General features: G+C 38.8%; 31 non-coding genes across 31 annotated transcripts; all 31 read right to left on the reverse strand.

Moving 5' to 3' along the window:
* Nucleotides 1-704: 704 nt before the first annotated feature.
* trnaa-cgc lies at nt 705-776 on the reverse strand. The gene has a single exon. It is a non-coding gene; the product is annotated as a tRNA-Ala (tRNA).
* Nucleotides 777-2,223: 1,447 nt separating this feature from the next.
* trnaa-ugc lies at nt 2,224-2,295 on the reverse strand. The gene has a single exon. It is a non-coding gene; the product is annotated as a tRNA-Ala (tRNA).
* Nucleotides 2,296-4,950: 2,655 nt separating this feature from the next.
* On the reverse strand, nt 4,951-5,022 carry trnaa-ugc. The gene has a single exon. It is a non-coding gene; the product is annotated as a tRNA-Ala (tRNA).
* Nucleotides 5,023-5,845: 823 nt separating this feature from the next.
* trnaa-ugc lies at nt 5,846-5,917 on the reverse strand. The gene has a single exon. It is a non-coding gene; the product is annotated as a tRNA-Ala (tRNA).
* Nucleotides 5,918-6,327: 410 nt separating this feature from the next.
* On the reverse strand, nt 6,328-6,399 carry trnaa-ugc. The gene has a single exon. It is a non-coding gene; the product is annotated as a tRNA-Ala (tRNA).
* A 1,761-nt stretch (nt 6,400-8,160) lies between these two features.
* Nucleotides 8,161-8,232, reverse strand: trnaa-ugc. Its single transcript has one exon. It is a non-coding gene; the product is annotated as a tRNA-Ala (tRNA).
* Nucleotides 8,233-9,054: 822 nt separating this feature from the next.
* On the reverse strand, nt 9,055-9,126 carry trnaa-ugc. Its single transcript has one exon. It is a non-coding gene; the product is annotated as a tRNA-Ala (tRNA).
* Nucleotides 9,127-9,270: 144 nt separating this feature from the next.
* Nucleotides 9,271-9,342, reverse strand: trnaa-ugc. Its single transcript has one exon. It is a non-coding gene; the product is annotated as a tRNA-Ala (tRNA).
* A 351-nt stretch (nt 9,343-9,693) lies between these two features.
* On the reverse strand, nt 9,694-9,765 carry trnaa-cgc. Its single transcript has one exon. It is a non-coding gene; the product is annotated as a tRNA-Ala (tRNA).
* Nucleotides 9,766-10,647: 882 nt separating this feature from the next.
* trnaa-ugc lies at nt 10,648-10,719 on the reverse strand. Its single transcript has one exon. It is a non-coding gene; the product is annotated as a tRNA-Ala (tRNA).
* Nucleotides 10,720-11,274: 555 nt separating this feature from the next.
* Nucleotides 11,275-11,346, reverse strand: trnaa-ugc. The gene has a single exon. It is a non-coding gene; the product is annotated as a tRNA-Ala (tRNA).
* A 351-nt stretch (nt 11,347-11,697) lies between these two features.
* On the reverse strand, nt 11,698-11,769 carry trnaa-cgc. Its single transcript has one exon. It is a non-coding gene; the product is annotated as a tRNA-Ala (tRNA).
* Nucleotides 11,770-12,651: 882 nt separating this feature from the next.
* trnaa-ugc lies at nt 12,652-12,723 on the reverse strand. Its single transcript has one exon. It is a non-coding gene; the product is annotated as a tRNA-Ala (tRNA).
* A 1,182-nt stretch (nt 12,724-13,905) lies between these two features.
* trnaa-ugc lies at nt 13,906-13,977 on the reverse strand. The gene has a single exon. It is a non-coding gene; the product is annotated as a tRNA-Ala (tRNA).
* An 822-nt stretch (nt 13,978-14,799) lies between these two features.
* trnaa-ugc lies at nt 14,800-14,871 on the reverse strand. Its single transcript has one exon. It is a non-coding gene; the product is annotated as a tRNA-Ala (tRNA).
* A 1,232-nt stretch (nt 14,872-16,103) lies between these two features.
* Nucleotides 16,104-16,175, reverse strand: trnaa-ugc. Its single transcript has one exon. It is a non-coding gene; the product is annotated as a tRNA-Ala (tRNA).
* An 84-nt stretch (nt 16,176-16,259) lies between these two features.
* trnaa-cgc lies at nt 16,260-16,331 on the reverse strand. The gene has a single exon. It is a non-coding gene; the product is annotated as a tRNA-Ala (tRNA).
* Nucleotides 16,332-16,730: 399 nt separating this feature from the next.
* On the reverse strand, nt 16,731-16,802 carry trnaa-ugc. The gene has a single exon. It is a non-coding gene; the product is annotated as a tRNA-Ala (tRNA).
* Nucleotides 16,803-17,153: 351 nt separating this feature from the next.
* Nucleotides 17,154-17,225, reverse strand: trnaa-cgc. Its single transcript has one exon. It is a non-coding gene; the product is annotated as a tRNA-Ala (tRNA).
* Nucleotides 17,226-17,624: 399 nt separating this feature from the next.
* On the reverse strand, nt 17,625-17,696 carry trnaa-ugc. Its single transcript has one exon. It is a non-coding gene; the product is annotated as a tRNA-Ala (tRNA).
* Nucleotides 17,697-17,891: 195 nt separating this feature from the next.
* Nucleotides 17,892-17,963, reverse strand: trnaa-ugc. Its single transcript has one exon. It is a non-coding gene; the product is annotated as a tRNA-Ala (tRNA).
* Nucleotides 17,964-18,158: 195 nt separating this feature from the next.
* On the reverse strand, nt 18,159-18,230 carry trnat-ugu. Its single transcript has one exon. It is a non-coding gene; the product is annotated as a tRNA-Thr (tRNA).
* An 84-nt stretch (nt 18,231-18,314) lies between these two features.
* On the reverse strand, nt 18,315-18,386 carry trnaa-cgc. Its single transcript has one exon. It is a non-coding gene; the product is annotated as a tRNA-Ala (tRNA).
* A 399-nt stretch (nt 18,387-18,785) lies between these two features.
* Nucleotides 18,786-18,857, reverse strand: trnaa-ugc. The gene has a single exon. It is a non-coding gene; the product is annotated as a tRNA-Ala (tRNA).
* Nucleotides 18,858-19,618: 761 nt separating this feature from the next.
* trnaa-ugc lies at nt 19,619-19,690 on the reverse strand. Its single transcript has one exon. It is a non-coding gene; the product is annotated as a tRNA-Ala (tRNA).
* Nucleotides 19,691-19,773: 83 nt separating this feature from the next.
* On the reverse strand, nt 19,774-19,845 carry trnaa-cgc. Its single transcript has one exon. It is a non-coding gene; the product is annotated as a tRNA-Ala (tRNA).
* A 665-nt stretch (nt 19,846-20,510) lies between these two features.
* On the reverse strand, nt 20,511-20,582 carry trnaa-ugc. The gene has a single exon. It is a non-coding gene; the product is annotated as a tRNA-Ala (tRNA).
* Nucleotides 20,583-21,198: 616 nt separating this feature from the next.
* trnaa-ugc lies at nt 21,199-21,270 on the reverse strand. Its single transcript has one exon. It is a non-coding gene; the product is annotated as a tRNA-Ala (tRNA).
* Nucleotides 21,271-21,621: 351 nt separating this feature from the next.
* Nucleotides 21,622-21,693, reverse strand: trnaa-cgc. Its single transcript has one exon. It is a non-coding gene; the product is annotated as a tRNA-Ala (tRNA).
* Nucleotides 21,694-22,092: 399 nt separating this feature from the next.
* trnaa-ugc lies at nt 22,093-22,164 on the reverse strand. Its single transcript has one exon. It is a non-coding gene; the product is annotated as a tRNA-Ala (tRNA).
* Nucleotides 22,165-22,503: 339 nt separating this feature from the next.
* trnaa-ugc lies at nt 22,504-22,575 on the reverse strand. Its single transcript has one exon. It is a non-coding gene; the product is annotated as a tRNA-Ala (tRNA).
* Between the last annotated feature and the right edge of the window lie 525 nt (nt 22,576-23,100).

Here is a 23,100-nt window from a genome sequence, read left to right on the forward strand (position 1 = left end):
ATAAGAAGTCATCTGTTTAAATGGTGTTGGAGATGCTGGGGATTGATCCCAGTACTTTGTACATGCTAAGCACACGCTCAGCAAACGCTCTACCACTGAGGTACATCCCCTTCATTGCGTCACATCAATCCTTACATATGTTTTTGTTTGTTTATTATTTTACTAATTCTATTACTTGATTATATAAAAAGATAACTTTCAAGATCTCTTATTATCACACATTTTTTTTACAGATTCCTTGAGTGTCCATTTGTCGAGACCTTAAGATGTTATTGGCAATGATGGAGATGCTGGGGATTGATCCGAGGACCTTGGACATGCAAAGCACACGCTCTACCACTGAGCTACATCCCCTTCATGTTATTATATCAATCGGTAGGTACTTGTTTGTACAGTCTTTAACGATCCGATTGCTTAATTAAACAAAAAAGTACTTTCAAGAGCTCTCATGATCACAGTTCAAATGAAACTTGGATAGAGGGCTCTCTTCAATGGTTTGAGTAACTCTTTAAATGTAGTACAGAATAACAATTCTGGCTCAATGTTGTTGGAGATGCTGGGGATTGATCCCAGGACCTTGTACATGCAAAGCACACACTCTACCACTGAGATACATCCCCTTTTAATTCGGTATGAAATGTTGTGTGACTGTGGATTAGTTTGTAAACTGAGACTCAGTTAATTATTCAATTAAAGAGCCATGATGGAGAAGCTGGGGATTGATCCCAGGACCTTGTACATGCGAAGCACACGCTCTACCACTGAGCTACATCCCCTTCATGGTGTCCTCATTATCTTCTGTAATTACTATTTTGGATAATGAGGTACAGATGAACAAAGGGCCTGATTTTCAAGAAACTTTAATAAAGGACATTACTTTATGGTTTGAGTATATAAGAAGTCATCTGTTTAAATGGTGTTGGAGATGCTGGGGATTGATCCCAGTACTTTGTACATGCTAAGCACACGCTCAGCAAACGCTCTACCACTGAGGTACATCCCCTTCATTGCGTCACATCAATCCTTACATATGTACTTGTTTGTTTATTATTTTACTAATTCTATTACTTGATTATATAAAAAGATATCGTTCAAGAGCTCTTATTATCACAACAAAAAATTATAGATTCCTTGAGCGTCTATTTGTCGAGACCTTAAGATCTTATTGGCAATGATGGAGATGCTGGGGATTGATCGCAGGACCTTGTACATGCAAAGCACACGCTCTACCACTGAGCTACATCCCCTTTTCATTTGGTATGAAATGTTGTGTGACTGTGGATTAGTTTGTAAACTGAGACTCAGTTAATTATTCAATTAAAGAGCCATGATGGAGAAGCTGGGGATTGATCCCAGGACCTTGTACATGCAAAGCACACGCTCTACCACTGAGCTACATCCCCTTTTCATTCGGTATGAAATGTTGTGTGACTGTGGATTAGTTTGTAAACTGAGACTCAGTTAATTATTCAATTAAAGAGCCATGATGGAGAAGCTGGGGATTGATCCCAAGACTTTGTACATGCGAAGCACACTCTCTACCACTGAGCTACATCCCCTTCATGGTGTCCTCATTATCTTCTGTAATTACTATTTTGGATAATGAGGTACAGATGAACAAGGGCCTGATTTTCAAGAAACTTTAATAAAGGACATTACTTTATGGTTTGAGTATATAAGAAGTCATCTGTTTAAATGGTGTTGGAGATGCTGGGGATTGATCCCAGTACCTTGTACATGCTAAGCACACGCTCAGCAAACGCTCTACCACTGAGGTACATCCCCTTCATTGCGTCACATCAATCCTTACATATGTACTTGTTTGTTTATTATTTTACTAATTCTATTACTTGATTATATAAAAAGATATCTTTCAAGAGCTCTTATTATCACAACAAAAATGTACAGATTCCTTGTGCGTCCATTTGTCGAGACCTTAAGATGTTATTGGCAATGATGGACATGCTGGGGATTGATCCCAGGACCTTGTACATGCAAAGCACACCCTCTACCACTGAGCTACATCCCCTTCATGTTATTATATCAATCGGTAGGTACTTGTTTGAACAGTCTTTTTACGATCCGATTGCTTAATCAAACAAAAAAGTACTTTCAAGAGCTCTCATGATCACAGTTCAAATGAAACTTGGATAGAGGGCTCTCTTCAATGGTTTGAGTAACTCTTTAAATGTAGTACAGAATACAATTCTGGCTCAATGTTGTTGGAGATGCTGGGGATTGATCCCAGGACCTTGTACATGCAAAGCACACGCTCTACCACTGAGCTACATCCCCTTTTCATTCAGTATGAAATGTTGTGTGATTGTGGATTAGTTTGTAAACTTAGACTCAGTTAATTATTCAATTAAAGAGCCATGATGGAGAAGCTGGGGATTGATCCCAAGACTTTGTACATGCAAAGCACACGCTCTACCACTGAGCTACATCCCCTTTTCATTCGGTATGAAATGTTGTGTGACTGTGGATTAGTTTGTAAACTGAGACTCAGGTAATTATTCAATTAAAGAGCCATGATGGAGAAGCTGGGGATTGATCCCAAGACCTTGTACATGCAAAGCACACGCTCTACCACTGAGCTACATCCCCTTTTCATTTGGTATGAAATGTTGTGTGACTGTGGATTAGTTTGTAAACTGAGACTCAGTTAATTATTCAATTAAAGAGCCATGATGGAGAAGCTTGGGATTGATCCCAAGACCTTGTACATGCGAAGCACACGCTCTACCACTGAGCTTCATCCCCTTCATGGTGTCCTCATTATCTTCTGTAATTACTATTTTGGATAATGAGGTACAGATGAACAAAGGGCCTGATTTTCAAGAAACTTTAATAAAGGACATTACTTTATGGTTTGAGTATATAAGAAGTCATCTGTTTAAATGGTGTTGGAGATGCTGGGGATTGATCCCAGTACTTTGTACATGCTAAGCACACGCTCAGCAAACGCTCTACCACTGAGGTACATCCCCTTCATTGCGTCACATCAATCCTTACATATGTACTTGTTTGTTTATTATTTTACTAATTCTATTACTTGATTATATAAAAAGATAACTTTCAAGAGCTCTTATTATCACACATTTTTTTCACAGATTCCTTGAGTGTCCATTTGTCGAGACCTTAAGATGTTATTGGCAATGATGGAGATGCTGGGGATTGATCCCAGGACCTTGTACATGCAAAGCACACGCTCTACCACAGAGCTACATCCCCTTCATGTTATTATATCAATCGGTAGGTACTTGTTTGCACAGTCTTTTAACGATCCAATTGCTTAATCAAACAAAAAAGTACTTTCAAGAGCTCTCATGATCACAGTTCAAATGAAACTTGGATAGAGGGCTCTCTTCAATGGTTTGAGTAACTCTTTAAATGTAGTACAGAATAACAATTCTGGCTCGATGTTGTTGGAGATGCTGGGGATTGATCCCAGGACCTTGTACATGCAAAGCACACGCTCTACTACTGAGCTACATCCCCTTTTCATTTGGTTTGAAATGTTGTGTGACTGTGGATTAGTTTGTAAACTGAGACTCAGTTAATTATTCAATTAAAGAGCCATGATGGAGAAGCTGGGGATTGATCCCAGGACCTTGTACATGCAAAGCACACGCTCTACCACTGAGCTACATCCCCTTCATGGTGTCCTCATTATCTTCTGTAATTACTATTTTGGATAATGAGGTACAGATGAACAAAGGGCCTGATTTTCAAGAAACTTTAATAAAGGACATTACTTTATGGTTTGAGTATATAAGAAGTCATCTGTTTAAATGGTGTTGGAGATGCTGGCGATTGATCCCAGTACCTTTTACATGCTAAGCACACGCTCAGCGAACGCTCTACCACTGAGGTACATCCCCTTCATTGCGTCACATCAATCCTTACATATGTACTTGTTTGTTTATTATTTTACTAATTCTATTACTTGATTATATAAAAAGATAACTTTCAAGAGCTCTTATTATCACACATTTTTTTCACAGATTCCTTGAGTGTCCATTTGTCGAGACCTTAAGATGTTATTGGCAATGATGGAGATGCTGGGGATTGATCCCAGGACCTTGTACATGCAAAGCACACGCTCTACCACAGAGCTACATCCCCTTCATGTTATTATATCAATCGGTAGGTACTTGTTTGCACAGTCTTTTAACGATCCAATTGCTTAATCAAACAAAAAAGTACTTTCAAGAGCTCTCATGATCACAGTTCAAATGAAACTTGGATAGAGGGCTCTCTTCAATGGTTTGAGTAACTCTTTAAATGTAGTACAGAATAACAATTCTGGCTCGATGTTGTTGGAGATGCTGGGGATTGATCCCAGGACCTTGTACATGCAAAGCACACGCTCTACTACTGAGCTACATCCCCTTTTCATTTGGTTTGAAATGTTGTGTGACTGTGGATTAGTTTGTAAACTGAGACTCAGTTAATTATTCAATTAAAGAGCCATGATGGAGAAGCTGGGGATTGATCCCAGGACCTTGTACATGCAAAGCACACGCTCTACCACTGAGCTACATCCCCTTCATGGTGTCCTCATTATCTTCTGTAATTACTATTTTGGATAATGAGGTACAGATGAACAAAGGGCCTGATTTTCAAGAAACTTTAATAAAGGACATTACTTTATGGTTTGAGTATATAAGAAGTCATCTGTTTAAATGGTGTTGGAGATGCTGGCGATTGATCCCAGTACCTTTTACATGCTAAGCACACGCTCAGCGAACGCTCTACCACTGAGGTACATCCCCTTCATTGCGTCACATCAATCCTTACATATGTACTTGTTTGTTTATTATTTTACTAATTCTATTACTTGATTATATAAAAAGATATCTTTCAAGAGCTCTTATTATCACAACAAAAATTAACAGATTCCTTGAGTGTCCATTTGTCGAGACCTTAAGATGTTATTGGCAATGATGGAGATGCTGGGGATTGATCCCAGGACCTTGTACATGCAAAGCACACGCTCTACCACTGAGCTACATCCCCTTCATGTTATTATATCAATCGGTAGGTACTTGTTTGTACAGTCTTTTAACGATCCAATTGCTTAATCAAACAAAAAAAGTACTTTCAAGAGCTCTCATGATCACAGTTCAAATGAAAGTTGGATAGAGGGCTCTCCTCAATGGTTTGAGAAACTCTTTAAATGTAGTACAGAATAACAATTCTGGCTCAATGTTATTGGAGACGCTGGGGATTGATCCCAGGACCTTGTACATGCAAAGCACACGCTCTACCACTGAGATACATCCCCTTTTCATTCGGTATGAAATGTTGTGTGACTGTGGATTAGTTTGTAAACTGAGACTCAGTTAATTATTCAATTAAAGAGCCATGATGTAGAAGCTGGGGATTGATCCCAAGACCTTGTACATGCGAAGCACACTCTCTACCACTGAGCTACATCCCCTTCATGGTGTCCTCATTATCTTCTGTAATTACTATTTTGGATAATGAGGTACAGATGAACAAAGGGCCTGATTTTCAAGAAACTTTAATAAAGGACATTACTTTATGGTTTGAGTATATGAGAAGTCATCTGTTTAAATGGTGTTGGAGATGCTGGGGATTGATCCCAGTACCTTGTACATGCTAAGCACACGCTCAGCAAACGCTCTACCACTGAGGTACATCCCCTTCATTGTGTCACATCAATCCTTACATATGTACTTGTTTGTTTATTATTTTACTAATTCTATTACTTGATTATATAAAAAGATATCTTTCAAGAGCTCTTATTATCACAACAAAAATGAACAGATTCCTTGAGTGTCCATTTGTCGAGACCTTAAGATGTTATTGGCAATGATGGAGATGCTGGGGATTGATCCCAGGACCTTGTACATGCAAAGCACACGCTCTACCACTGAGCTACATCCCCTTTATGGTGTCCTCATTATCTTCTGTAATTACTATTTTGGATAATGAGTTACAGATGAACAAAGGGCCTGATTTTCAAGAAACTTTAATAAAGGACATTACTTTATGGTTTGAGTATATAAGAAGTCATCTGTTTAAATGGTGTTGGAGATGCTGGGGATTGATCCCAGGACCTTGTACATGCAAAGCACACCCTCTACCACTGAGCTACATCCCCTTCATGTTATTATATCAATCGGTAGGTACTTGTTTGAACAGTCTTTTTACGATCCGATTGCTTAATCAAACAAAAAAGTACTTTCAAGAGCTCTCATGATCACAGTTCAAATGAAACTTGGATAGAGGGCTCTCTTCAATGGTTTGAGTAACTCTTTAAATGTAGTACAGAATACAATTCTGGCTCAATGTTGTTGGAGATGCTGGGGATTGATCCCAGGACCTTGTACATGCAAAGCACACGCTCTACCACTGAGCTACATCCCCTTTTCATTCAGTATGAAATGTTGTGTGATTGTGGATTAGTTTGTAAACTTAGACTCAGTTAATTATTCAATTAAAGAGCCATGATGGAGAAGCTGGGGATTGATCCCAAGACTTTGTACATGCAAAGCACACGCTCTACCACTGAGCTACATCCCCTTTTCATTCGGTATGAAATGTTGTGTGACTGTGGATTAGTTTGTAAACTGAGACTCAGGTAATTATTCAATTAAAGAGCCATGATGGAGAAGCTGGGGATTGATCCCAAGACCTTGTACATGCAAAGCACACGCTCTACCACTGAGCTACATCCCCTTTTCATTCGGTATGAAATGTTGTGTGACTGTGGATTAGTTTGTAAACTGAGACTCAGTTAATTATTCAATTAAAGAGCCATGATGGAGAAGCTTGGGATTGATCCCAAGACCTTGTACATGCGAAGCACACGCTCTACCACTGAGCTTCATCCCCTTCATGGTGTCCTCATTATCTTCTGTAATTACTATTTTGGATAATGAGGTACAGATGAACAAAGGGCCTGATTTTCAAGAAACTTTAATAAAGGACATTACTTTATGGTTTGAGTATATAAGAAGTCATCTGTTTAAATGGTGTTGGAGATGCTGGGGATTGATCCCAGTACTTTGTACATGCTAAGCACACGCTCAGCAAACGCTCTACCACTGAGGTACATCCCCTTCATTGCGTCACATCAATCCTTACATATGTACTTGTTTGTTTATTATTTTACTAATTCTATTACTTGATTATATAAAAAGATAACTTTCAAGAGCTCTTATTATCACACATTTTTTTTACAGATTCCTTGAGTGTCCATTTGTCGAGACCTTAAGATGTTATTGGCAATGATGGAGATGCTGGGGATTGATCCCAGGACCTTGTACATGCAAAGCACACGCTCTACCACAGAGCTACATCCCCTTCATGTTATTATATCAATCGGTAGGTACTTGTTTGCACAGTCTTTTAACGATCCAATTGCTTAATCAAACAAAAAAGTACTTTCAAGAGCTCTCATGATCACAGTTCAAATGAAACTTGGATAGAGGGCTCTCTTCAATGGTTTGAGTAACTCTTTAAATGTAGTACAGAATAACAATTCTGGCTCGATGTTGTTGGAGATGCTGGGGATTGATCCCAGGACCTTGTACATGCAAAGCACACGCTCTACTACTGAGCTACATCCCCTTTTCATTTGGTTTGAAATGTTGTGTGACTGTGGATTAGTTTGTAAACTGAGACTCAGTTAATTATTCAATTAAAGAGCCATGATGGAGAAGCTGGGGATTGATCCCAGGACCTTGTACATGCAAAGCACACGCTCTACCACTGAGCTACATCCCCTTCATGGTGTCCTCATTATCTTCTGTAATTACTATTTTGGATAATGAGGTACAGATGAACAAAGGGCCTGATTTTCAAGAAACTTTAATAAAGGACATTACTTTATGGTTTGAGTATATAAGAAGTCATCTGTTTAAATGGTGTTGGAGATGCTGGCGATTGATCCCAGTACCTTTTACATGCTAAGCACACGCTCAGCGAACGCTCTACCACTGAGGTACATCCCCTTCATTGCGTCACATCAATCCTTACATATGTACTTGTTTGTTTATTATTTTACTAATTCTATTACTTGATTATATAAAAAGATATCTTTCAAGAGCTCTTATTATCACAACAAAAATTAACAGATTCCTTGAGTGTCCATTTGTCGAGACCTTAAGATGTTATTGGCAATGATGGAGATGCTGGGGATTGATCCCAGGACCTTGTACATGCAAAGCACACGCTCTACCACTGAGCTACATCCCCTTCATGTTATTATATCAATCGGTAGGTACTTGTTTGTACAGTCTTTTAACGATCCAATTGCTTAATCAAACAAAAAAGTACTTTCAAGAGCTCTCATGATCACAGTTCAAATGAAAGTTGGATAGAGGGCTCTCCTCAATGGTTTGAGAAACTCTTTAAATGTAGTACAGAATAACAATTCTGGCTCAATGTTATTGGAGACGCTGGGGATTGATCCCAGGACCTTGTACATGCAAAGCACACGCTCTACCACTGAGATACATCCCCTTTTCATTCGGTATGAAATGTTGTGTGACTGTGGATTAGTTTGTAAACTGAGACTCAGTTAATTATTCAATTAAAGAGCCATGATGTAGAAGCTGGGGATTGATCCCAAGACCTTGTACATGCGAAGCACACTCTCTACCACTGAGCTACATCCCCTTCATGGTGTCCTCATTATCTTCTGTAATTACTATTTTGGATAATGAGGTACAGATGAACAAAGGGCCTGATTTTCAAGAAACTTTAATAAAGGACATTACTTTATGGTTTGAGTATATGAGAAGTCATCTGTTTAAATGGTGTTGGAGATGCTGGGGATTGATCCCAGTACCTTGTACATGCTAAGCACACGCTCAGCAAACGCTCTACCACTGAGGTACATCCCCTTCATTGTGTCACATCAATCCTTACATATGTACTTGTTTGTTTATTATTTTACTAATTCTATTACTTGATTATATAAAAAGATATCTTTCAAGAGCTCTTATTATCACAACAAAAATGAACAGATTCCTTGAGTGTCCATTTGTCGAGACCTTAAGATGTTATTGGCAATGATGGAGATGCTGGGGATTGATCCCAGGACCTTGTACATGCAAAGCACACGCTCTACCACTGAGCTACATCCCCTTTATGGTGTCCTCATTATCTTCTGTAATTACTATTTTGGATAATGAGTTACAGATGAACAAAGGGCCTGATTTTCAAGAAACTTTAATAAAGGACATTACTTTATGGTTTGAGTATATAAGAAGTCATCTGTTTAAATGGTGTTGGAGATGCTGGGGATTGATCCCAGGACCTTGTACATGCAAAGCACACGCTCTACCACTGAGCTACATCCCCTTCATGTTATTATATCAATCGGTAGGTACTTGTTTGTACAGTCTTTTAACGATCCGATTGCTTAATCAAACAAAAAAGTACTTTCAAGAGCTCTCATGATCACAGTTCAAATGAAACTTGGATAGAGGGCTCTCTTCAATGGTTTGAGTAACTCTTTAAATGTAGTACAGAATAACAATTCTGGCTCGATGTTGTTGGAGATGCTGGGGATTGATCCCAGGACCTTGTACATGCAAAGCACACGCTTTACCACTGAGATACATCCCCTTTTCATTCGGTATGAAATGTTGTGTGACTGTGGATTAGTTTGTAAACTGAGACTCAGTTAATTATTCAATTAAAGAGCCATGATGGAGAAGCTGGGGATTGATCCCAAGACCTTGTACATGCGAAGCACACGCTCTACCACTGAGCTACATCCCCTTCATGGTGTCCCCATTATCTTCTGTAATTACTATTTTGGATAATGAGGTACAGATGAACAAAGGGCCTGATTTTCAAGAAACTTTAATAAAGGACATTACTTTATGGTTTGATTATATAAGAAGTCATCTGTTTAAATGGTGTTGGAGATGCTGGGGATTGATCCTAGTACCTTGTACATGCTAAGCACACGCTCAGCAAACGCTCTACCACTGAGGTACATCACCTTCATTGTGTCACATCAATCCTTACATATGTACTTGTTTGTTTATTATTTTACTAATTCTATTACTTGATTATATAAAAAGATATCTTTCAATAGCTCTTATTATCACAACAAAAATTAACAGATTCCTTGAGTGTCCATTTGTCGAGACCTTAAGATGTTATTGGCAATGATGGAGATGCTGGGGATTGATCCCAGGACCTTGTACATGCAAAGCACACGCTCTACCACTGAGATACATCCCCTTCATGTTATTATATCAATCGGTAGGTACTTGTTTGCACAGTCTTTTAACGATCCAATTGCTTAATCAAACAAAAAAGTACTTTCAAGAGCTCTTATGATCACAGTTCAAATGAAACTTGGATAGAGGGCTCTCTTCAATGGTTTGAGTAACTCTTTAAATGTAGTACAGAATATCAATTCTGGCTCGATGTTGTTGGAGATGCTGGGGATTGATCCCAGGACCTTGTACATGCAAAGCACACACCCTACCACTGAGCTACATCCCCTTTATGGTGTCCTCATTATCTTCTGTAATTACTATTTTGGATAATGAGGTACAGATGAACAAAGGGCCTGATTTTCAAGAAACTTTAATAAAGGACATTACTTTATGGTTTGAGTATATAAGAAGTCATCTGTTTAAATGGTGTTGGAGATGCTGGGGATTGATCCCAGGACCTTGTACATGCAAAGCACACGCTCTACCACTGAGCTACATCCCCTTTTCATTTGGTTTGAAATGTTGTGTGACTGTGGATTAGTTTGTAAACTGAGACTCAGTTAATTATTCAATTAAAGAGCCATGATGGAGAAGCTGGGGATTGATCCCAGTACCTTGTACATGCTAAGCACACGCTCAGCAAACGCTCTACCACTGAGGTACATCCCCTTCATTGTGTCACATCAATCCTTACATATGTACTTGTTTGTTTATTATTTTACTAATTCTATTACTTGATTATATAAAAAGATATCTTTCAAGAGCTCTTATTATCACAACAAAAATGAACAGATTCCTTGAGTGTCCATTTGTCGAGACCTTAAGATGTTATTGGCAATGATGGAGATGCTGGGGATTGATCCCAGGACCTTGTACATGCAAAGCACACCCTCTACCACTGAGCTACATCCCCTTTATGGTGTCCTCATTATCTTCTGTAATTACTATTTTGGATAATGAGGTACAGATGAACAAAGGGCCTGATTTTCAAGAAACTTTAATAAAGGACATTACTTTATGGTTTGAGTATATAAGAAGTCATCTGTTTAAATGGTGTTGGAGATGCTGGGGATTGATCCCAGGACCTTGTACATGCAAAGCACACGCTCTACCACTGAGCTACATCCCCTTCATGTTATTATATCAATCGGTAGGTACTTGTTTGTACAGTCTTTTAACGATCCGATTGCTTAATCAAACAAAAAAGTACTTTCAAGAGCTCTCATGATCACAGTTCAAATGAAACTTGGATAGAGGGCTCTCTTCAATGGTTTGAGTAACTCTTTAAATGTAGTACAGAATAACAATTCTGGCTCGATGTTGTTGGAGATGCTGGGGATTGATCCCAGGACCTTGTACATGCAAAGCACACGCTTTACCACTGAGATACATCCCCTTTTCATTCGGTATGAAATGTTGTGTGACTGTGGATTAGTTTGTAAACTGAGACTCAGTTAATTATTCAATTAAAGAGCCATGATGGAGAAGCTGGGGATTGATCCCAAGACCTTGTACATGCGAAGCACACGCTCTACCACTGAGCTACATCCCCTTCATGGTGTCCCCATTATCTTCTGTAATTACTATTTTGGATAATGAGGTACAGATGAACAAAGGGCCTGATTTTCAAGAAACTTTAATAAAGGACATTACTTTATGGTTTGATTATATAAGAAGTCATCTGTTTAAATGGTGTTGGAGATGCTGGGGATTGATCCCAGTACCTTGTACATGCTAAGCACACGCTCAGCAAACGCCCTACCACTGAGGTACATCACCTTCATTGTGTCACATCAATCCTTACATATGTACTTGTTTGTTTATTATTTTACTAATTCTATTACTTGATTATATAAAAAGATATCTTTCAATAGCTCTTATTATCACAACAAAAATTAACAGATTCCTTGAGTGTCCATTTGTCGAGACCTTAAGATGTTATTGGCAATGATGGAGATGCTGGGGATTGATCCCAGGACCTTGTACATGCAAAGCACACGCTCTACCACTGAGATACATCCCCTTCATGTTATTATATCAATCGGTAGGTACTTGTTTGCACAGTCTTTTAACGATCCAATTGCTTAATCAAACAAAAAAGTACTTTCAAGAGCTCTTATGATCACAGTTCAAATGAAACTTGGATAGAGGGCTCTCTTCAATGGTTTGAGTAACTCTTTAAATGTAGTACAGAATATCAATTCTGGCTCGATGTTGTTGGAGATGCTGGGGATTGATCCCAGGACCTTGTACATGCAAAGCACACACCCTACCACTGAGCTACATCCCCTTTATGGTGTCCTCATTATCTTCTGTAATTACTATTTTGGATAATGAGGTACAGATGAACAAAGGGCCTGATTTTCAAGAAACTTTAATAAAGGACATTACTTTATGGTTTGAGTATATAAGAAGTCATCTGTTTAAATGGTGTTGGAGATGCTGGGGATTGATCCCAGGACCTTGTACATGCAAAGCACACGCTCTACCACTGAGCTACATCCCCTTTTCATTTGGTTTGAAATGTTGTGTGACTGTGGATTAGTTTGTAAACTGAGACTCAGTTAATTATTCAATTAAAGAGCCATGATGGAGAAGCTGGGGATTGATCCCAGGACCTTGTACATGCAAAGCACACGCTCTACCACTGAGCTACATCCCCTTTTCATTCGGTATGAAATGTTGTGTGACTGTGGATTAGTTTGTAAACTGAGACTCAGTTAATTATTCAATTAAAGAGCCATGATGGAGAAGCTGGGGATTGATCCCAGGACCTTGTACATGCAAAGCACACGCTCTACCACAGAGCTACATCCCCTTCATGGTGTCTTCATTATCTTCTGTAATTACTATTTTGGATAATGAGGTACAGATGAACAAAGGAACTGATTTTCAAGAAACTTTAATAAAGGACATTACTTTATGGTTTGAGTATATGAGAAGTCATCTGTTTAAATGGTGTTGGAGATGCTGGGGATTGATCCCAGTACCTTGTACATGCTAAGCACACGCTCAGCAAACGCCCTACCACTGAGGTACATCCCCTTCATTGTGTCACATCAATCCTTACATATGTACTTGTTTGTTTATTATTTTACTAATTCTATTACTTGATTATATAAAAAGATATCTTTCAAGAGCTCTTATTATCACAACAAAAATTAACAGATTCCTTGAGCGGCCATTTGTCGAGACCTTAAGATGTTATTGGCAATGATGGAGATGTTGGGGATTGATCCCAGGACCTTGTACATGCAAAGCACACGCTCTACCACTGAGCTACATCCCCATCATGGTGTCCTCATTATCTTCTGTAATTACTATTTTGGATAATGAGGTACAGATGAACAAAGGGCCTGATGTTCAAGAAACTTTAATAAAGGACATTACTTTATGGTTTGAGTATATAAGAAGTCATCTGTTTAAATGGTGTTGGAGATGCTGGGGATTGATCCCAGTACTTTGTACATGCTAAGCACACGCTCAGCTAACGCTTTACCACTGACGTACATCCCCTTCATTGCGTCACATCAATCCTTACATATGTACTTGTTTGTTTATTATTTTACTAATTCTATTACTTGATTATATAAAAAGATAACTTTCAAGAGCTCTTATTATCACACATTTTTTTTACAGATTCCTTGAGTGTCCATTTGTCGAGACCTCAAGATGTTATTGGCAATGATGGAGATGCTGGGGATTGATCCCAGGACCTTGTACATGCAAAGCACACGCTCTACCACTGAGCTACATCCCCTTCATGTTATTATATCAATCGGTAGGTACTTGTTTGTACAGTCTTTTAACGATCCAATTGCTTAATCAAACAAAAAAGTACTTTCAAGAGCTCTCATGATCACAGTTCAAATGAAAGTTGGATAGAGGGCTCTCCTCAATGGTTTGAGAAACTCTTTAAATGTAGTACAGAATAACAATTCTGGCTCAATGTTATTGGAGATGCTGGGGATTGATCCCAGGACCTTGTACAAGCAAAGCACACGCGCTACCACTGAGCTACATCCCCTTTTCATTTGGTTTGAAATGTTGTGTGACTGTGGATTAGTTTGTAAACTGAGACTCAGTTAATTATTCAATTAAAGAGCCATGATGGAGAAGCTGGGGATTGATCCCAAGACCTTGTACATGCAAAGCACACGCTCTACCACTGAGCTACATCCCCTTCATGGTGTCCTCATTATCTTCTGTAATTACTATTTTGGATAATGAGGTACAGATGAACAAAGGGCCTGATTTTCAAGAAACTTTAATAAAGGACATTACTTTATGGTTTGAGTATATAAGAAGTCATCTGTTTAAATGGAGTTGGAGATGCTGGGGATTGATCCCAGTACCTTGTACATGCTAAGCACACGCTCAGCAAACGCCCTACCACTGAGGTACATCCCCTTCATTGTGTCACATCAATCCTTACATATGTACTTGTTTGTTTATTATTTTACTAATTCTATTACTTGATTATATAAAAAGATATCTTTCAAGAGCTCTTATTATCACAACAAAAATTAACAGATTCCTTGAGCGGCCATTTGTCGAGACCTTAAGATGTTATTGGCAATGATGGAGATGCTGGGGATTGATCCCAGGACCTTGTACATGCAAAGCACACGCTCTACCACTGAGCTACATCCCCATCATGGTGTCCTCATTATCTTCTGTAATTACTATTTTGGATAATGAGGTACAGATGAACAAAGGGCCTGATGTTCAAGAAACTTTAATAAAGGACATTACTTTATGGTTTGAGTATATAAGAAGTCATCTGTTTAAATGGTGTTGGAGATGCTGGGGATTGATCCCAGTACTTTGTACATGCTAAGCACACGCTCAGCTAACGCTTTACCACTGACGTACATCCCCTTCATTGCGTCACATCAATCCTTACATATGTACTTGTTTGTTTATTATTTTACTAATTCTATTACTTGATTATATAAAAAGATAACTTTCAAGAGCTCTTATTATCACACATTTTTTTTACAGATTCCTTGAGTGTCCATTTGTCGAGACCTTAAGATGTTATTGGCAATGATGGAGATGCTGGGGATTGATCCCAGGACCTTGTACATGCAAAGCACACTCTCTACCACTGAGCTACATCCCCTTCATGTTATTATATCAATCGGTAGGTACTTGTTTGCACAGTCTTTTAACGATCCAATTGCTTAATCAAACAAAAAAGTACTTTCAAGAGCTCTCATGATCACAGTTCAAATGAAACTTGGATAGAGGGCTCTCTTCAATGGTTTGAGTAACTCTTTAAATGTAGTACAGAATACAATTCTGGCTCAATGTTGTGGGAGATGCTGGGGATTGATCCCAGGACCTTGTACATGCAAAGCACACACACTACCACTGAGCTACATCCCCTTTTAATTCAGTATGAAATGTTGTGTGACTGTGGATTAGTTTGTAAACTGAGACTCAGTTAATTATTCAATTAAAGAGCCATGATGGAGAAGCTGGGGATTGATCCCAAGACCTTGTACATGCAAAGCACACGCTCTACCACTGAGCTACATCCCCTTTTCATTCGGTATGAAATGTTGTGTGACTGTGGATTAGTTTGTAAACTGAGACTCAGTTAATTATTCAATTAAAGAGCCATGATGGAGAAGCTGGGGATTGATCCCAGTACTTTGTACATGCTAAGCACACGCTCAGCAAACGCACTACCACTGAGCTACATCCCCTTCATTGCGTCACATCAATCTTTACATATGTACTTGTTTGTTTATTATTTTACTAATTCTATTACTTGGTTATATAAAAAGATATCTTTCAAGAGCTCTTATTATCACAACAAAAATTAACAGATTCCTTGAGCTGCGATTTGTCGAGACCTTAAGATGTTAATGGCAATGATGGAGATGCTGGGGATTGATCCCAGGACCTTGTACATGCAAAGCACACGCTCTACCACTGAGCTACATCCCCTTTTCATTCGGTATGAAATGTTGTGTGACTGTGGATTAGTTTGTAAACTGAGACTCAGTTAATTATTCAATTAAAGAGCCATGATGGAGAAGCTGGGGATTGATCCCAGGACCTTGTACATGCGAAGCACACGCTCTACCACTGAGCTACATCCCCATCATGGTGTCCTCATTATCTTCTGTAATTACTATTTTGGATAATGAGGTACAGATGAACAAAGGGCCTGATGTTCAAGAAACTTTAATAAAGGACATTACTTTATGGTTTGAGTATATAAGAAGTCATCTGTTTAAATGGTGTTGGAGATGCTGGGGATTGATCCCAGTACTTTGTACATGCTAAGCACACGCTCAGCTAACGCTTTACCACTGACGTACATCCCCTTCATTGCGTCACATCAATCCTTACATATGTACTTGTTTGTTTATTATTTTACTAATTCTATTACTTGATTATATAAAAAGATAACTTTCAAGAGCTCTTATTATCACACATTTTTTTTACAGATTCCTTGAGTGTCCATTTGTCGAGACCTTAAGATGTTATTGGCAATGATGGAGATGCTGGGGATTGATCCCAGGACCTTGTACATGCAAAGCACACGCTCTACCACTGAGCTACATCCCCTTCATGTTATTATATCAATCGGTAGGTACTTGTTTGTACAGTCTTTTAACGATCCAATTGCTTAATCAAACAAAAAAGTACTTTCAAGAGCTCTCATGATCACAGTTCAAATGAAAGTTGGATAGAGGGCTCTCCTCAATGGTTTGAGAAACTCTTTAAATGTAGTACAGAATAACAATTCTGGCTCAATGTTATTGGAGATGCTGGGGATTGATCCCAAGACCTTGTACATGCAAAGCACACGCTCTACCACTGAGCTACATCCCCTTTTCATTCGGTATGAAATGTTGTGTGACTGCGGATTAGTTTGTAAACTGAGACTCAGTTAATTATTCAATTAAAGAGCCATGATGGAGAAGCTGGGGATTGATCCCAGGACCTTGTACATGCGAAGCACACGCTCTACCACTGAGCTACATCCCCTTCATGGTGTCCTCATTATCTTCTGTAATTACTATTTTGGATAATGAGGTACAGATGAACAAAGGGCCTGATTTTCAAGAAACTTTAATAAAGGACATTACTTTATGGTTTGAGTATATAAGAAGTCATCTGTTTAAATGGTGTTGGAGATGCTGGGGATTTATCCCAGTACTTTGTACATGCTAAGCACACGCTCAGCAAACGCTCTACCACTGAGGTACATCCCCTTCATTGCGTCACATCAATCCTTACATATGTACTTGTTTGTTTATTATTTTACTAATTCTATTACTTGATTATATAAAAAGATAACTTTCAAGAGCTCTTATTATCACACATTTTTTTTACAGATTCCTTGAGTGTCCATTTGTCGAGACCTTAAGATGTTATTGGCAATGATGGAGATGCTGGGGATTGATCCCAGGACCTTGTACATGCAAAGCACACGCTCTACCACTGAGCTACATCCCCTTCATGTTATTATATCAATCGGTAGGTACTTGTTTGCACAGTCTTTTAACGATCCAATTGCTTAATCAAACAAAAAAGTACTTTCAAGAGCTCTCATGATCACAGTTCAAATGAAACTTGGATAGAGGGCTCTCTTCAATGGTTTGAGTAACTCTTTAAATGTAGTACAGAATAACAATTCTGGCTCGATGTTGTTGGAGATGCTGGGGATTGATCCCAGGACCTTGTACATGCAAAGCACACGCTCTACCACTGAGCTACATCCCCTTCATGTTATTATATCAATCGGTAGGTACTTGTTTGTACAGTCTTTTAACGATCCAATTGCTTAATCAAACAAAAAAGTACTTTCAAGAGCTCTCATGATCACAGTTCAAATGAAAGTTGGATAGAGGGCTCTCTTCAATGGTTTGAGTAACTCTTTAAATGTAGTACAGAATAACAATTCTGGCTCAATGTTATTGGAGATGCTGGGGATTGATCCCAGGACCTTGTACATACAAAGCACACGCTCTACCACTGAGCTACATCCCCTTTTCATTCGGTATGAAATGTTGTGTGACTGCGGATTAGTTTGTAAACTGAGACTCAGTTAATTATTCAATTAAAGAGCCATGATGGAGAAGCTGGGGATTGATCCCAGGACCTTGTACATGCGAAGCACACGCTCTACCACTGAGCTACATCCCCTTCATGGTGTCCTCATTATCTTCTGTAATTACTATTTTGGATAATGAGGTACAGATGAACAAAGGGCCTGATTTTCAAGAAACTTTAATAAAGGACATTACTTTATGGTTTGAGTATATAAGAAGTCATCTGTTTAAATGGTGTTGGAGATGCTGGGGATTTATCCCAGTACTTTGTACATGCTAAGCACACGCTCAGCAAACGCTCTACCACTGAGGTACATCCCCTTCATTGCGTCACATCAATCCTTACATATGTACTTGTTTGTTTATTATTTTACTAATTCTATTACTTGATTATATAAAAAGATAACTTTCAAGAGCTCTTATTATCACACATTTTTTTTACAGATTCCTTGAGTGTCCATTTGTCGAGACCTTAAGATGTTATTGGCAATGATGGAGATGCTGGGGATTGATCCCAGGACCTTGTACATGCAAAGCACACGCTCTACCACTGAGCTACATCCCCTTCATGTTATTATATCAATCGGTAGGTACTTGTTTGCACAGTCTTTTAACGATCCAATTGCTTAATCAAACAAAAAAGTACTTTCAAGAGCTCTCATGATCACAGTTCAAATGAAACTTGGATAGAGGGCTCTCTTCAATGGTTTGAGTAACTCTTTAAATGTAGTACAGAATACAATTCTGGCTCAATGTTGTGGGAGATGCTGGGGATTGATCCCAGGACCTTGTACATGCAAAGCACACACACTACCACTGAGCTACATCCCCTTTTAATTCAGTATGAAATGTTGTGTGACTGTGGATTAGTTTGTAAACTGAGACTCAGTTAATTATTCAATTAAAGAGCCATGATGGAGAAGCTGGGGATTGATCCCAAGACCTTGTACATGCAAAGCACACGCTCTACCACTGAGCTACATCCCCTTTTCATTCGGTATGAAATGTTGTGTGACTGTGGATTAGTTTGTAAACTGAGACTCAGTTAATTATTCAATTAAAGAGCCATGATGGAGAAGCTGGGGATTGATCCCAGTACTTTGTACATGCTAAGCACACGCTCAGCAAACGCTCTACCACTGAGCTACATCCCCTTCATTGCGTCACATCAATCTTTACATATGTACTTGTTTGTTTATTATTTTACTAATTCTATTACTTGGTTATATAAAAAGATATCTTTCAAGAGCTCTTATTATCACAACAAAAATTAACAGATTCCTTGAGCTGCGATTTGTCGAGACCTTAAGATGTTAATGGCAATGATGGAGATGCTGGGGATTGATCCCAGGACCTTGTACATGCAAAGCACACGCTCTACCACTGAGCTACATCCCCTTTTCATTCGGTATGAAATGTTGTGTGACTGTGGATTAGTTTGTAACTGAGACTCAGTTAATTATTCAATTAAAGAGCCATGATGGAGAAGCTGGGGATTGATCCCAGGACCTTGTACATGCGAAGCACACGCTCTACCACTGAGCTACATCCCCTTCATGGTGTCCTCATTATCTTCTGTAATTACTATTTTGGATAATGAGGTACAGATGAACAAAGGGCCTGATTTTCAAGAAACTTTAATAAAGGACATTACTTTATGGTTTGAGTATATAAGAAGTCATCTGTTTAAATGGTGTTGGAGATGCTGGGGATTGATCCCAGTACTTTGTACATGCTAAGCACACGCTCAGCAAACGCTCTACCACTGAGGTACATCCCCTTCATTGCGTCACATCAATCCTTACATATGTACTTGTTTGTTTATTATTTTACTAATTCTATTACTTGATTATATAAAAAGATAACTTTCAAGAGCTCTTATTATCACACATTTTTTTTACAGATTCCTTGAGTGTCCATTTGTCGAGACCTTAAGATGTTATTGGCAATGATGGAGATGCTGGGGATTGATCCGAGGACCTTGGACATGCAAAGCACACGCTCTACCACTGAGCTACATCCCCTTCATGTTATTATATCAATCGGTAGGTACTTGTTTGTACAGTCTTTAACGATCCGATTGCTTAATCAAACAACAAAGTACTTTCAAGAGCTCTCATGATCACAGTTCAAATGAAACTTGGATAGAGGGCTCTCCTCAATGCTTTGAGTAACTCTTTAAATGTAGTACAGAATAACAATTCTGGCTCCATGTTGTTGGAGATGCTGGGGATTGATCCCAGGACCTTGTACATGCAAAGCACACGCTCTACCACTGAGCTACATCCCCTTCATGTTGTTATATCAATCGGTAGGTACTTGGTTGTACAGTCTTTAACGATCCGATTGCTTATTCAAACAAAAAAGTACTTTCAAGAGCTCTCGTGATCACAGTTCAAATGAAACTTGGATAGAGGGCTCTCCTCAATGGTTTGAGTAACTCTTTAAATGTAGTACAGAATACAATTCTGGCTCAATGTTGTTGGAGATGCTGGGGATTGATCCCAGGACCTTGTACATGCAAAGCACACACACTACCACTGAGCTACATCCCCTTTTAATTCAGTATGAAATGTTGTGTGACTGTGGATTAGTTTGTAAACTGAGACTCAGTTAATTATTCAATTAAAGAGCCATGATGGAGAAGCTGGGGATTGATCCCAAGACCTTGTACATGCAAAGCACACGCTCTACCACTGAGCTACATCCCCTTCATGTTATTATATCAATCGGTAGGTACTTGTTTGCACAGTCTTTTAACGATCCAATTGCTTAATCAAACAAAAAAGTACTTTCAAGAGCTCTCATGATCACAGTTCAAATGAAACTTGGATAGAGGGCTCTCTTCAATGGTTTGAGTAACTCTTTAAATGTAGTACAGAATAACAATTCTGGCTCGATGTTGTTGGAGATGCTGGGGATTGATCCCAGGACCTTGTACATGCAAAGCACACGCTCTACCACTGAGCTACATCCCCTTCATGTTATTATATCAATCGGTAGGTACTTGTTTGTACAGTCTTTTAACGATCCAATTGATTAATCAAACAAAAAAGTACTTTCAAGAGCTCTCATGATCACAGTTCAAATGAAAGTTGGATAGAGGGCTCTCTTCAATGGTTTGAGTAACTCTTTAAATGTAGTACAGAATAACAATTCTGGCTCAATGTTATTGGAGATGCTGGGGATTGATCCCAGGACCTTGTACATGCAAAGCACACGCCCTACCACTGAGCTACATCCCCTTTTCATTCCGTATGAAATGTTGTGTGACTGTAGATTAGTTTGTAAACTGAGACTCAGTTAATTATTCAATTAATGAGCCATGATGGAGAAGCTGGGGATTGATCCCAAGACCTTGTACATGCGAAGCACACGCTCTCCCACTGAGCTACATCCCCTTCATGGTGTCCTCATTATCTTCTGTAATTACTATTTTGGATAATGAGGTACAGATGAACAAAGGGCCTGATTTTCAAGAAACTTTAATAAAGGACATTACTTTATGGTTTGAGTATATAAGAAGTCATCTGTTTAAATGGTGTTGGAGATGCTGGGGATTGATCCCAGTACTTTGTACATGCTAAGCACACGCTCAGCTAACGCTTTACCACTGACGTACATCCCCTTCATTGCGTCACATCAATCCTTACATATGTACTTGTTTGTTTATTATTTTACTAATTCTATTACTTGATTATATAAAAAGATATCTTTCAAGAGCTCTTATTATCACAACAAAAAATAATAGATTCCTTGAGCGTCTATTTGTTGAGACCTTAAGATCTTATTGGCAATGATGGAGATGCTGGGGATTGATCCCAGGACCTTGTACATGCAAAGCACACGCTCTACCACTGAGCTACATCCCCTTTTCATTTGGTTTGAAATGTTGTGTGACTGTGGATTAGTTTGTAAACTGAGACTCAGTTAATTATTCAATTAAAGAGCCATGATGGAGATGCTGGGGATTGATCCCAGTACCTTGTACATGCTAAGCACACGCTCAGCAAATGCTCTACCACTGAGGTACATCCCCTTCATTGTGTCACATCAATCCTTACATATGTACTTGTTTGTTTATTATTTTACTAATTCTATTACTTGATTATATAAAAAGATATCTTTCAAGAGCTCTTATTATCACAACAAAAATGTACAGATTCCTTGAGCGGCCATTTGTCGAGACCTTAAGATGTTATTGGCAATGATGGAGATGCTGGGGATTGATCCCAGGACCTTGTACATGCAAAGCACACGCTCTACCACTGAGCTACATCCCCATCATGGTGTCCTCATTATCTTCTGTAATTACTATTTTGGATAATGAGGTACAGATGAACAAAGGGCCTGATGTTCAAGAAACTTTAATAAAGGACATTACTTTATGGTTTGAGTATATAAGAAGTCATCTGTTTAAATGGTGTTGGAGATGCTGGGGATTGATCCCAGTACTTTGTACATGATAAGCACACGCTCAGCACACGCTCTACCACTGAGCTACATCCCCTTCATGGTGTCCTCATTATCTTCTGTAATTACTATTTTGGATAATGAGGTACAGATGAACAAAGGGCCTGATTTTCAAGAAACTTTAATAAAGGACATTACTTTATGGTTTGAGTATATAAGAAGTCATCTGTTTAAATGGTGTTGGAGATGCTGGGGATTGATCCCAGGACCTTGTACATGCAAAGCACACGCTCAACCACTGAGCTACATCCCCTTCATGTTATTATATCAATCGGTAGGTACTTGTTTGTACAGTCTTTAACGATCCGATTGCTTAATCAAACAACAAAGTACTT

The sequence above is a fragment of the Trematomus bernacchii genome, unplaced genomic scaffold (assembly GCF_902827165.1).
Source record: "Trematomus bernacchii unplaced genomic scaffold, fTreBer1.1, whole genome shotgun sequence".
NCBI lineage: Eukaryota > Metazoa > Chordata > Actinopteri > Perciformes > Nototheniidae > Trematomus > Trematomus bernacchii.